The following is a 13,678-nucleotide window of genomic DNA, read 5'->3' as shown; positions in this document are numbered from 1 at the left end:
AATGAGATGGGGTGGAATCAATAGTGGAGAGAGTGGGGTAGCAGTAGTCACTTCCTTATGTGCACTCCACAACTGGACCACTCAGAGATGTTCACGGAGTTATACAGAGAAGAGAAGGAGGAGGAAGGAGACAGAGGTGGCCAGAAGGATAAAAGGGGGAATGAAAAGGAGGGAGACAGATCCAGCCAGTAATCAGTTCCCTAAGTGTTCTCCACCGTCTGGAACACACAGAAATTCACAGAGTTGGGTAGAGTAGAGAGGGGTTAGGGAGGAGACACAGGCGACCTGGTGGAGAAAAAGGAGAGTCCAAATGGAGAGAGAGCAGTCAAGCCAGTAATCTCGCTCCCTAGTGAAAAATGAGTCCTGAAGATTGGGTTCTTAAAGGTAGAAAATTGGTAACAAATACATAAAAGCAAAAATTAAAAATCTAGAGTAGAGTTTGGAATTTCAAAAATACGATGTTAAAGAAAAGAAGAAGGAAAAGAAAGAGAGAAAAAACGAACAAACAAAAACAAACAAGGTCGTGAAAATTATAAAGAAAGTACAGGTACAAAATTGATAACTAATACCAAAAAGCAAAAATTAAAAATCTAGAGTAGAGTTTGGAATTTCAAAAATACAATGTTAAAAAAAAAGAAGAAGAAAAATAAAGAGAGAAAACAAACAAACAAAAATGAACAATGTCACAAAAATTATAAAGAAAATACAGGTACAAAATTGATATCAAATACCAAAAAGCATAAATTAAAAATCTAGAGTAGAGTTTGGAATTTCAGATATACAATGTTATATAAAAGAAGAAGAGAAAGAAACAGAGAAAAAAAAAGTCACAGAAATTATATAAAAAAAAACTATAGGTACAAAATTGATAACATATACCAAAAAGCTAAAATTAAAAATCTAGAGTAGAGTTCGGAATTTCAAAAATACAATGTTAAAGAAAAGAAAAAAAAAAAAGAAACAAAAACAAGGTCAAAAAATTATAAAATATATATATATGAAGTTTGCTGAAGAAGAAAAAAATAGGGTCTTTTTTTTTTTGCAAAGTAATAGGTTATAAAAGTGAAAATTAAAGGAACAATAGAGGACTTAAAAATTTTTTTTTAATTAAAAAAAAAAAGAATGATCGTAAAAATAATAAAAATATATCTAGGACTTTCTTGGTTTTGTTGTGGGTGTTGTGGGTTCAGTTCATTTTTGGCTAGTTCCTTGGTCAGACTTATATTTCTCAAGATCTATAGGCCCCTTCCTATGTAGTCCGTAGTAACCACAGTGTTTTGATCTATTGCCTGTAGCTTCCAAGGCGTTTCCCTCTGTTATATCTTCCTCTGTTTGCTAGTCTCTTCAGCATCTGGTTTCCGCCCTGACACAAAGGGGACGGTGGAGGACACTTTTTTTTTTTAGGCTTACTTGTTCAGTCGCGCTGTGGGGAGGGAGGGAGGGATGCTGCAAACAAATAACACTGGCGTGGGCTCGCAGTGCCTCAACCACCTGGGTCTGCCCCCGCTCACGGCGCATGTAGCCACCCTGCCCACACTGCTCGGGCTCTAGGTTGTTCCACCGGGAACAATCCGAGGCCAGCCCTGGGTTGCCTGCACCTCCCAGGTCCAAGCCGCTCAGGTTCAGGCACTTGGGTAGTCCTCAGAGGCGCAGACTCAGTTGGGCCTGCGTTTTGTGCTCTTCCCAGGTCCGAGCAGCTCAGGTGATGAGGTGTTTGGCGAGCACCAATGCTGCGACTTATCGCCTCCCCGCCACTCGGTTATCTGGGTGTAAAACCGGCGCACCTTCTCAGGCAGATGTTGACCGTCCAGACCCGCAAGAAGTTTTAGTTAGCAAAGAAGCCTGTTTTATAGATAATGTCTCTCTGGGGCTGCAATTGCCCCCTTCTGGCTCTGGTTGCCTGTCACTGGAGGGGGAAGGTCTGCAGCCAGCTATTTCTGTTCAGCCCTTTGTTCCGTGCGCGGGCCTGGCGGTGTCTTAGGTTGGGGCTGGCTTTTCGCGTGGTAGATATCCCACAGTCTGGTTTGCTAGCCCAAATTATTTCGCTCAGATAGCGCTCAGGGTATTCAGGCCAGATTCTTACTCTCAGCGATGCAGCCCGCGCCGTGCCTCCCTGCCCAGCCCCCGCTTGCTAGTGGCGGATGCAGGCGTCTGCGCTGCTTCTCTGCTGCGGGAGTTACCATAGGGCTCGCAATCTGTGAGTTTTAATTGTTTATTTATTTTTCTCCTTGTTATGTTGCCCTCTGTGCTTCCAAAGCTCGGCACAGATTCGGCAGTGAGAAGGTTTCCTGGTGTTTGGAAACTTCTCTCTTTTTAAGATTCCCTTCCCGGGACGGAACTCCGTCCCTCCCTCTTTGTCTCTTTTTTTTTTTGTCTTTAATATTTTTTCCTACCTCCTTTCAAAGAGTTGGGTTGCTTTTCTGGGTGCCTGATGTCCTCTGCCGGCATTCAGAAGTTGTTTTGTGGAATTTACTCGACGTTTAAATGCTCTTTTGATGAATTTGTGGGGGAGAAAGTGTTCTCCCCATCCTACTCCTCTGCCATCTTGGCTCCTCCAATGGCCCAGTTTTGCAATTTCAAAAAGATTCCATTTTACCTAGTTTTCTCCGGAGTCTAAAGAATACATATGGCCATTCAGGGCTCAAAATGTCATTTCTTCTTCATGTAGTCATAGCTTCATAGCTAAACTTTAAACCAGAGAGTGCTCAAATTGGCTCTGATGACAGGGGTAGACTGATCGATAAGATGTCCCAGCAGGGATTCTCTCTCTGGGCAGGTGAGGTCTTCTCTTAAAGCAAAGAAACCCCATATATAAGGGATTTTTAGGCCTTGAGGATCAAAATTATCCCAGTTTTTCAAGATATTATTCAAGGGGGGTGGTTCTGGACTGTTAGGCCCCATCTGTAAGAGAGAAAAAAGCAGTGCCCAGTGCCATGGCTTTTTTCTACCAGAGGTGTCTGCCCCTGCTCTAGACGGGGTTGGAGACTGATTTTCCATCTAAGCTTCCTTTCCTGGCCAGAGCTAACCTGTCTCTTACAGGTGGAGGTGTCCTACTCCCAACCCCCCTCGTTCTACCACCCAGGCATGGTGGAGATGCACCAGGGTTAGACCTGATGGCATCCCAGATTAATGTCCAGGTCCTCACCATTAAAACCTTGGTTTGATTTCCCTTTTATTCCAGCACCACCTGGGGTGGAACAGAGTAGTTTTCCGGATGCTTGCTGAGCCAAGACCACTAGGGGAAGCACCCAACTTCTGTGTACCTGCACACATTCCTCATAACACTATAAGTGGCAAGTCATAAAGGGATGAACAGAAAACCCAAGACATCCTCCTGAGAGTGGCCACACGAGTCTATTTAATAACAAAGGAGGCGATGGAGGACCCGCCTGCGAGGAAAAACTAATCCTTCATATTCATGGAGTGCCAACATCATCCTTTTTATTCCTGTCCATCAGACTGTACAAAAAGAATACCTAAGGAGTTGAGACAAGAGCCACTGGAGGGCTTCGTCTGCTCTGCTAAGAGCTAGCGCTACTAAGGGAAGAAGCCCAATGCACTTTCAATCTGCCCAAATCTGGGGTGTCCCAATCTGTGTCCTCAGGAATCTCATGCTCACCAGCAATGCCTCAATCCATATAGTCCAGAGGCATAGCCATGACAAGAACTTGCCTGTGTGTCTGTGGGATCAGGATGGTGATTTCTAGTCTGAGAGATGTCCCTGGAGCTAGAGCTCCAGCTAGCTCCCTAAAGTGCTCCTGTCTGCAGTGTCCTGTAAAACTTGGAGTGGGGGCCTTGCTAGAAAAGCACAATAACAGCATGGATTGCAAGTCCCTTGAAAGTCTACAATCCGGCACACAAGGTTAATAACTTTAATTCCCCAAGCAGATATGAAATGGTCAGAGGGACCAGGAAAAGCTGACTGGGGAAAAGAAGTTCAGTCCACATGCTTCTGATTTAGTAAAGTAGCTGCTGCTGCTAAGTTGCTTCAGTTGTGTCTGACTCTGTGAGACCCCAGAGTTGGCAGCCCACCAGGCTCCCCTGCCCCTGGGATTCTCCAGGCAAGAGTACTGTAGTGGATTGCCCTTTCCTTCTCCAATGCAGGAAAGTGAAAAGGGAAAGTGAAGTCACTCAGTCGTGTCCAACTCTTAGCGACCCCATGCACTGCAGCCTACCAGGCTCCTCCACCCATGGGATTTTCCAGGCAAGAGTACTGGAGTGGGGTGCCATTGCCTTCTCCGTAGTAAAGTAGAGACCACAGTAAAAGAGCAAAAGAATCTCAACTCTGAGTGTTCTTACCTTGTCTCGAAGATCTTGGACAAGCCCCCAAAATGATAACTTAGCAGTCAACGGTGACCGATGCCACTGGATTCATGGTGTCTGAAGAAGAAGATATTACTCTGGGGCCAAAGACAGTCTCAGTCACTCAGAGCTTTGTGTATATTTTATTTAAAGTGAAGGTGACAGAAAAAGCTTCTGACACAGACATCAGAAGGGGCTCACTAATTTAAGTGGGGCCATATATACTTCTCAACTAGCCTCTGAGAATAGACAAAAAGCATCTCAAGGATGTGAGTGTTTTGCCCACACCCTTTCCTATAACATACATCCAAAGCTCAAAAAGAGGAATGTCCTTGAACCTGAGATACTGCTCCCTACAATGCCTACTTGTCTTAGGAAAAAGAATGTGAAAAAGAAAGCAAGCTTGCCTCCTCCTTATAGGGGCTTTAGGCTTGGACTCTTTATCAACCTGCTGGGACAGGTAAGTATACAGTTAAATTCAGAAAACTCTAATGTTGTAATGGTGGTGAGTAAAGCATTTGTATAACATACCACTGATAACTTATATAAGTATATCACTTAGAAATTCAGTATGAAGGTCAAAAGATAAAATATCAAAATAATGATAACTACAAAATGAAATAATGGAACAATGTTTGAAGAATTAGATGACAGTATGATACGAAGTCAACAAACAGAGAGACTCAAGGAAGAGCTACAAATTATTTTTTTTTAAAGGAAACTAACATAAATTCTGGATTTGAAAACTAAAATAATTGAAATGAAAAACTGATAGGTTCAACAGCACATTTGAGATGCTAGCAGAAATAATCCATAAACTTGAAGATGAATTCATAGAAATCAATGTAAAAATAAAGAGAAAAAAATGTTGAGGGAAAATGATCTAAGGCATCCATTCATTACACCATCAAGTATGGAAGGAGAGAGACTCTCAGAAAGCAGGGAGAGAAAGGGGAGGGAGTAAAATTACTTGTAGACAGAATGGCTGACCAGCAGGTCAGAGCAAAAGGGAGGTGCAGCGCAGGACTCTGAGGGCGCCGGGCGGCAGCAGCCTCCGTCTAAGGCCATGGCACCCTGAACGCACCCTATCTCATCTGATCTCGGAAGCTAAGCAGGGTCGGGCCTGGTTAGTACTTGGGTGGGAGACCGCCTGGGCATACCGGGTGCTGTAGGCTCTTTGCCTTCCCTCTCCTTTAGCCCCCGCCCCACGTCCCAACTCTTGGGCTCCCGCAGCCCCAGCCCCTCCTGGGGGTGGGTGGCCAGGGCACTGACTCCCGCTGCAGACCTGGGTTGCCTCCGTGTGGCCAGCGAGCCCCTCCGCATTTGGCTTCCAGGAAACCAGACGACCGTCCCGCGGGTCTCCGTCTGGGGCTCCCTTGGCGTGCCTCAGGCAATCCCGGGGAGCTGCACCAGCTCCAGCCCCAGCCCCAGCTACAGCCCTACCCCCAGCCCCACCCCCAGCCCCCCCATCCTCACAGGCGAACGCCCGAGCTCGCGCGCACCCCCGCGCACACACAGGTATATGTGCACAGACGGTGCATGTATCTTGTTCAGTTATACTTTTGGTGGATATATGCCTGGGAGTGGGACTGCTGAATCATATGGTACTTCTAGTTTTAGTTCCTTCAGGAACCTCCATACTCTTTTCCATAGTGGCTCTACCAACTCACATTCCTACTAACGGTGGAGGCGAGTTCCCTTTTCTCCACATCCTCTCCAGCATTTGTTATCTACAGACTTTTCCATGAGGACCATTCTGACTAATGTGAAGTGGAACCTCGTTGTAGTTTGGAGTTGAGTCTGTCCAATCATGAGTGATGTGGAGCAAGATGACCTTTTTAAAATGCAGATGCAATTCTATCACCTCCCTGCTCCAACTGCTCTTGTATTTTCCCATCATAGTGAAGATATGACCAAATCCCTTCATTGCTTGGTCCCCACTTTCTTCTCTGATTTCTTTTCACTGGAATGCCCTCTGCACTCTTTTGGTTCCATCCCATAGGGCATTTTTCATTTCTTGAATGTACTAAGGTTCCCTTGTCACGTAGCCTTCCAAGATGCTATTTTACCTGCCTGAAATTCTTCTTGCATCTCAACCCTGGTTTACGTTGGTTCAACCTATGGGTCTCAACTCAATTATTAGTCTGAAAAGCCTTCTCTGACACCCAGTTTTTGGTGAGGGAAGAGGCCCCTATAGAAGTTCTCAAAGTATCTGCCTGTTATTTATCATTAGATTAGTCTCAGTGAAAGAAGGAACTGTGTTTCTTCTTCTCTCAGCATTCTATTTCCAGAAACATATTGCATGCCTACTAGCTCATAGTAGGTGCTCAATATTTATTCAGTGTGTGAAAGACAGAAAAGTTCTGCAAAGCCTCAACTTTTCACTTGTCTCAGCACTTTGGATCTCTTTGTATCTTTGTCGATTCAGTTCTTTTCTTTCTTCTGTTGATGTGCACACTATATTCAAGGCACGATCTAAGGCATGAAGACATATCAATAAATATAGGTTCTTGCTTTCCAGGAACTCACACATCAGATTTCTATAATTCAGGGTTTTTTTAATTTAATGCTCTAGAACAATGTGAACTTTTAGTGTTATTCATTTTCATTTCAAAGAAAGATCATTTTACTTACATAGCAAAGGTGGAGACCTTCCAACTTTCAGTCCAATACTTATAACTTTACCATTTCAGGCAAGTCTTGTGGTTCCTTCTGGAGGTGTGCGGCTCTTGCAGAAATGTGAAGATCTTCCATAGTCCTCAGACTTTGGTGTGATTTGGAATCATCAAGAAAGTTTCCAGGTATAGGTTCCAGACCACCACCTCAAAGAGTCAGTAGCGAATGGAGTGGATTCCAGCAATATGCATTGTTAACCAGCATCACTGGTGATTCTGTTGCTACAGACTCAATGCAGTGGGCAGGGCCTGGACTGCCCACTGGGTCTGATGTGGAATGGAAAGAAGGGCTTACCCCCTCCACTGTTTCTAGCCCTGTGACTAGAAACGGTCCCCAAACAAAAATCAGACAAACAAGATTATCCCAGATCATAGTCCATGAGATGAAGGAACTAAGCAGCTGGTTGAGATGGAGCCAAGGGGAAAGGTTGCTCTTTTTTTCTCCACCTCTACTCCTTTCTTCCTTGATGCCTTAGTGATTCATCGTGGAGATTTGAAATAAAGTTCACAAGAGTCATATTTGTTGAGTAAAGATTTTGCATTGAACCAACTCTAAAAAATGAAGAAAGTTTCACCTGCCACATGTTTCTTTTAAAAAGTCAATTGCTTTTCAACTCTGGGGTTTCTCTCTTGCCTTGTTCAAGTAGCCTTAATCGTAAAAATAAAATAAAACTAAATAAAGATTCAAATATACCAACAAAGGAAAGCTTCCATTTCTTAAATCATCTTTCCACTTAGTAGAACACTAGCTCTTTTCTTTGTATTTTGACTAGGCAATTAGTTGTATTGTGGCTCAGATGGGAAGGCATCCACCTGCAGGAGACTCAGGTTTGATCCCTGGGTCGGGAAGATCCCCTGGAGAAAGAAATGGCAAACCACTCCAGTATTGTTGACTGGGAAATGCCACGGACAGAGGAGCCTGACCGACCACAGTCCATGGGTAGCATAAAAGTTGGGCACAACTGAGCAACTAAGAACAGAAGTATTTCCAAGGACCACATTCAGGAGATTTGGAACTCTTGCTTGACTCCCTCATGTTGACCATGTTGACTAGGCAGCAGATAGCAGCTGATTCATCTGTACAATTAACAAAGAATGTGTCATTCTGTTCTATACTTTTCTGTACTGTAAGAAGAGACTGTACAGAGCAGATGTCTGGACTTGTATAGGACTTTTGGTCCTTTAGAGGATTACAGTTGCACCATCAATGCTTGCCAGAAGTGGCAGGAAGGCGGCCCTGAAAGTTTGAGTCCAGACATGTCCAGTGTTTTAGGATATATCAGATGAGTAAGAATGCATTTACCCTTCACTATGTCTCCATAGAAAGTTGCTTTGGGTTTGGAGGTGCACACACGCACACACACACACACACACACACGCACACCCTGCCGCCGAGACAGGTCAAGAGCTAGAAACCACAGGTAAGGGAGACGGAGAAAGAGGGAGAGAGAGACAGCAAGAGGACACGCAAGCTTCCCAACCCCCGGCCTCCACACCCTCCCCCCTTCACTCTGGGTATCCACCCGGCCCCAAGTCGACCCAACCCCACCCTCACCCACTGACACACTCACACACACTCTCACACACTCACCCTCTGGCCTGGGGGTGGAGGCTGGGTCTCGCCTTAGGTAGCCAGGCCGAAGGGGACCTTTGAGACCTCGGCTTCGAGGAAGTCTTGGGGTCCCCACGGGTGACCGCCAGCCCCAGGGCACCGTGTCCAGCCGGGCCCAGCCCAAAGCTGACCCCCCTCCCTTGGGGAAGCTGCTTCTTCCGCGTGGCCTTCCTCTGAGGTGTGTCACGGGCTGTGCCAGTGTGTCTGTCTCAGATCCGATGCCATCCTCTCTCCCCTGTCTGTCTCCTGTTTGCGTGTCTCTCTGTCACTCGCTCTGTGTCTCCCTCTGTCTCTGCCTCCGTGTGTGTGTGTGTGTGTGTGTGTGCGCACGCGCACGCGTCTGTCTGTCTGTCTCTCTGTATCTCCCTCTCACAGTCCTGGAGTCTATCTCTGAACTTTCATCTCTTTCTGCCTCTGTCTCTCCTGACACCCGGTGGCCCGTCCATTCCTCTGGCCTTGGCCTCTCACAGGTGCTATGGCTCTGGCTGACGAGGTTGCGATGGAGGGCTGTCGACTGTCTGTGTGTCTGTCCGTGTGCCTGCCTGTCGCTCGTCTGCTCTCGCAGGAAGGTTGTGTGCTTGTCCGGCGGCATGGGGGAAAGGTGGGGGCCTCGGTAGGGCGAAGGGGCGGGGCTGAGGCGCTCGGGTGGACCGCGCCTCCGTGGCTCCCAGTGGGTTTGGGCACTGGGCAGGTGTCGGGCAGGATGGGCGCTCAGGGCCCTGGCTGGGCTGCACCTAGGCCCACAGGAGGCTCAGAGGCCCGAGGGCCGCGGCGGTCGGGCGGCGGCGGGGCCGAAAGCCAGACACCTCCGGGCCGCGTGGCCCTGGGCAGCGAACGGGATCGGGGGAGGCCCGGCTCACCGAGCGTGGCCGGGCCTGGAGAGGCCCAGGGTGGAGGGCGCCGAGACCTCCACGCCCCTCGGCCCACCCCCCAGGTCCCACACGCACGCACGCCCGGCATGCCGCTGGGGTTCCCGAAGCCCTCCGGGCTGTCGAACCTGGCCAGGCGTTTGCTGGCCGCGGGGTGGCGGTGTTCGGGGGCGTGGCGGCATTGGCCGGCCAGAGTCTGGTCGCGGGTCGTTCGGCTCAAGTACAGCTCGAGCCCCCGTGGTGAGGTGCGGCCGGCTGGCCCGACTGGCAGGTCAGAGCGAAAGGGAGGCACAGCGCAGGGCTCTTAGGGCACCCGGCGGCAGCCGCCTCCTTCTACGGCCATACCACCCTGAACGCGCCTGATCTCGTCTGATCTCGAGGGCTCACATTTGATGGTGGTCTTGTCATCTCGTACCTCTTTCTCGTAAAGCTGGCAGCTGAGGGAATGAGGTAAGTGTAAAATTGAATAACAATAGACTGTGTGGAATCTGTGAATGTGGAGCTCTGTGAACCCGTAGGTCTAAGGAGAGACTGGCAGCTGCCGATGTGGAGTATCTGTCCCCATGACCGCGTTTACGTCATCAAATGTGCCATTGACCGCCCTCCCCCCACCCCGGGTGGCAGGGACCCCCACGTGGCAGCCCCCAGGCTCGCTCTCTCCGGCTCATCCACCCTCTAGAAGTTTCCCCAGACCCTCAGTAGGAGTGGGCACTGCTGCGGGTGTGCGTTGTGTGTCCTCATGCCCCATGTGACGTTGCACGACTAACCGTACTCCGTGTTTGCACCCTTCCTCCTGCACTCATGGGACCAGGCAGCATGGCGGGAACGCAGGGGCTGGATTCTGCTACAGTCAGGACTTGCTCCTGATGTGCTTAGGGGTGAGTACAGGCCGGCCTGGTCCTGCGGGGCCACGGAGCCCACGCCCCAGGGAGTGGAGGGTCAGTGGGTCTCTGGAGGTTAGCCTGGGAGAACCCTCACAGCAGAGAACGTGACCTTGGCGCCCCACTGCCGCCGGAGTGGTCAGAGCATGGCCAAGGCCCCTCGCATAGGGATGCATGGGTATCCCTCCCACAGCCGCAGTGCTGCCGGCCACGCCCTGCGTGCACGTTCTCGGAGGGAACAGGACCCAGAGCGTCAGGGTTCATGAGGCTGCCCTGCCCTGGGCCTCTCCATACGGAGGCCAGCGTTTCACACGGAGGTGCACTGGCATCTGGGGCTCGGCCGCCGCTAAGGGGCCACCCTCCCTGCAGATGCTGCTCTGGGTGGTCCTCTGGTGGGTCCGGCCCTGGGGCCCAGCCCTGCTCGAGCAACTCTGAGGGCAGGAGGCTGTCTGCTCTGTCCTGTTCACATCTCAGCTAGAAAGCTGGATTGGGCTTTTGAGTTTTTTTTACCAGCAGCTTTTAGCTATATGTCAGAATAAAGTCAACCACAGAGTTCTCTCCTTGATCTGCTTGGTCCTCCGTGTTTCTCTGAATTCTCAAAGCAGCTGAAGCCCCAAATGGGGTGGGGGGTGGGGGTGTCAGGAGGGGCAGGGGCTGGGGCACCAGCTGCCAACCCAGGACTGACTTTTCTGTGTGTGTGTTTCCAGTTTACCTGCACGAATTCTCCAGATGTTTATACAGCATCCAGTATACAACAAAGACTACATTTTGAACTCGATGGAATCTTTACTGTTAATACTTGTTACATGGACCCGAAGATATTACAGGGTTTTTAATTAGTGAAAAATTCATGAATACCATAGAGAAAATATTTTAGAATTTAATGTTTCTGATATTTATGTAAACTTATGACTTCATTTATATAATTACTTCCTTTTTCTTGTATATTCAGGCTATGAATATCCTTTCAGATCAATTCATGTTCTGATACCTGATTTCAGTCTTTCAAATCAATGTACTGTAGTGCTTGTCTGTATAAATCCTATGAACAAACACAGGGCTTTTGTAAATGATGCATTTATTGTAATTATTCTTGTTTAATTTTTCAGTGTTAAACCATGAGAGAAGGGGTTTTCCTGCGATTGTAAAATCATCATGACACGGTGTGCTTTATTATCCTTCCAGAATGTAACCAAGCTCTCCAACAATCACTCTGAAATAAGCAAACTTAATTTCAACCAATTGTTGTTGGATGTTAACGACTGGCCTAAACTGTACTTTTTCTAGCAAGAAATGCTTTTTGTCCGCAGCGTGAAGTGATTTAAAAGTACTGGGTGTTAAATGTGAGCTTCTAATGAAATTTGGGCTGAAAGGATGCCTAGAAGAAGACTGAAAATCTCTCCTGTAACCCAGTCTCCGTGGACCCGGATCCCTCCTCTCCGGTGAGACTCTTTGGGGACCAATCGCGATGCCCTGCACCCGCTGCAGAGCCATCGAGCTGGACAGTGAAGGTGCCACTTCCCAGACAGACAGGGTAGTGTAGCTCTGACAAAGGCCTTATTTTTATGTAAATCATCTTTTTACATGATTGTAAACATGTTTAAAGAATGGACCTAGGTGTACATTTTTAGATTGTGATGACATAGCCATTCTGGATTGTATAAGTAGCAAATGTAATTTTTACTTTTTCAGCGGCACATTAAAAAAGCCAGCAAGAGATGCGTTCAGGTCACAGTGTGGTATTTATTATGCAGCTGGTATCTTGGTAGACAGAGACAGCACGTCTCTTTACATGTGGGTTCCGCCTTTAATTTACTTGTACAATTCATTGTTATCATTCTATTTTCCTATTAATCTTTTGTGAACTTCCCAAATATGTGACAAAGTATGTACAGTCTACTTTTGAACTATTTTTATCACAGTATTATTTATTGCTTTCTTTCAATAAAGTACTGAAGCAAAATTTCCCAGGGCCAATAAAGAGTGGCGAGGGTAAGCTGTACTCTCACTGAGAACAGACCAGAGCTGGTAATGGGAGCCCGTGTCATCACACGGACATTCTGTTAAGAGAAACGGACGGATGCAATGGAAAGGCCAGAAGGCGGAAGCATAGGTGTCCCTAGAGGACGACCGATGGTGTGTTCATGCCCTTGGCTCCGGAGACAAGAGGCTCCATCACTTCAGCATCTGCGGGGACAGGGCCCCTCTGCTGCTGAGGTGTGGGCAGCGGGCCGAGGGTGGGAACAAAGTGCAGGTGTCGAGGCTCGCCATCGGTCACAGGGTGGGGTGTCCGAGGGCAACCTTGACGGGGATCCAAATGATGCACCCTAGTCCAGCATCAGGTCCTCCCCCAGCATCAGACCCTAGTCCAGCATCAGACCCCAGTCCAGCGTCACGGCCCTAGGCCAGCATCAGGCCCTCCCCGACCCTCAAACCCTCCCCCCACCTCCGACCCTTCCCCAGTATCAGGCCCCCCACCTCCAGTATGAGGTGTGGCAGCCCTACTTGTCTGATACTCCTGAGCACACTCAGGCAGCCCCAGAGGAGCAGGACAATAGCTCTGGCAGGAGGTGCACCTTTAGGAATCACCTGCGGAGCAGCAGCAGCTGGGCTTTGTTTCAGATCAAGGAGAGACAAAGAAAAGGCACTTGTGCAGGAGGCAGTGGAGGCTGTGGGCACGTTCCCCCAGCTCTGCTTCCTCCCCATAGGGGCTTTGCTCTCCTGCTCTCTCACAGGCCCCAGGGTGGTGTCCTTCCAGATTCACAGTCTCCTTGATATCTCAAGCCCAAGTCCTGAGTTGCATCCCAGTCCGCTGTGGCAGAGGGCTGGGAACACCCAAGCTCAAGGGCTGAAAGGATCCCAGGGGGACAGCCGGGCCCCAGCAAGTGGCAGGGCAGGGGATGAGGGTGGCCGTCCACAGAGGGCCCCAGAGCAGCACTGGAAGGAGAGCAGTGATGCCTTAGCTCACTCGGGGACGCTGCCCGGCCTGGCACTCAGAGATGTTACTGCCAGCAGCTCTGGGGATACAGGAAGCCCGGTGAGTGACACCACGCCACCCAGGCCGTGTGGTGGGCACTGTTGACCATGGCCTCGGTTTTCATTCTGGTTCCAACTGTCCCTCCAAGGGCTGACGGGCTCCTATTCCGAATGGCACAGATATTTTCTTTATGTGGGTGAACGCATCCCTTGTTTCTGTTGGCGCTGTTGTGGCTCATCATGTGTTTTCCTCTTTACAGCCTGTGCTTGCTGCTCTTCCAGTTTAACTTAGGAGCAGCCCTTATTTTCTGCATTTCTAGTTGTCAGCGTTCACTGGGGCTTTCCAGGTGGGAAAAGATCCTG

The 13,678-nt window shown here is 48.7% G+C and overlaps 1 long non-coding RNA gene and 1 pseudogene across 1 annotated transcript; both read left to right on the top strand.

Annotated features, from left to right (window-relative positions):
• The first annotated feature begins 5,358 nt into the window (after positions 1-5,358).
• On the top strand, positions 5,359-5,477 carry LOC133237869 (5S ribosomal RNA; annotated as a pseudogene).
• Positions 5,478-9,581: 4,104 nt separating this feature from the next.
• Positions 9,582-12,302, top strand: LOC133237423 (uncharacterized). The gene is made up of 3 exons (XR_009733181.1): positions 9,582-9,908; positions 10,270-10,336; positions 11,047-12,302. It is a non-coding gene; the product is annotated as an uncharacterized LOC133237423 (long non-coding RNA).
• The last annotated feature ends 1,376 nt before the right edge of the window (positions 12,303-13,678 follow it).

Source organism: Bos javanicus, chromosome 24 (assembly GCF_032452875.1).
Source record: "Bos javanicus breed banteng chromosome 24, ARS-OSU_banteng_1.0, whole genome shotgun sequence".
Taxonomy (NCBI): domain Eukaryota; kingdom Metazoa; phylum Chordata; class Mammalia; order Artiodactyla; family Bovidae; genus Bos; species Bos javanicus.
This window is presented reverse-complemented; position numbering and strand designations above follow the sequence as displayed.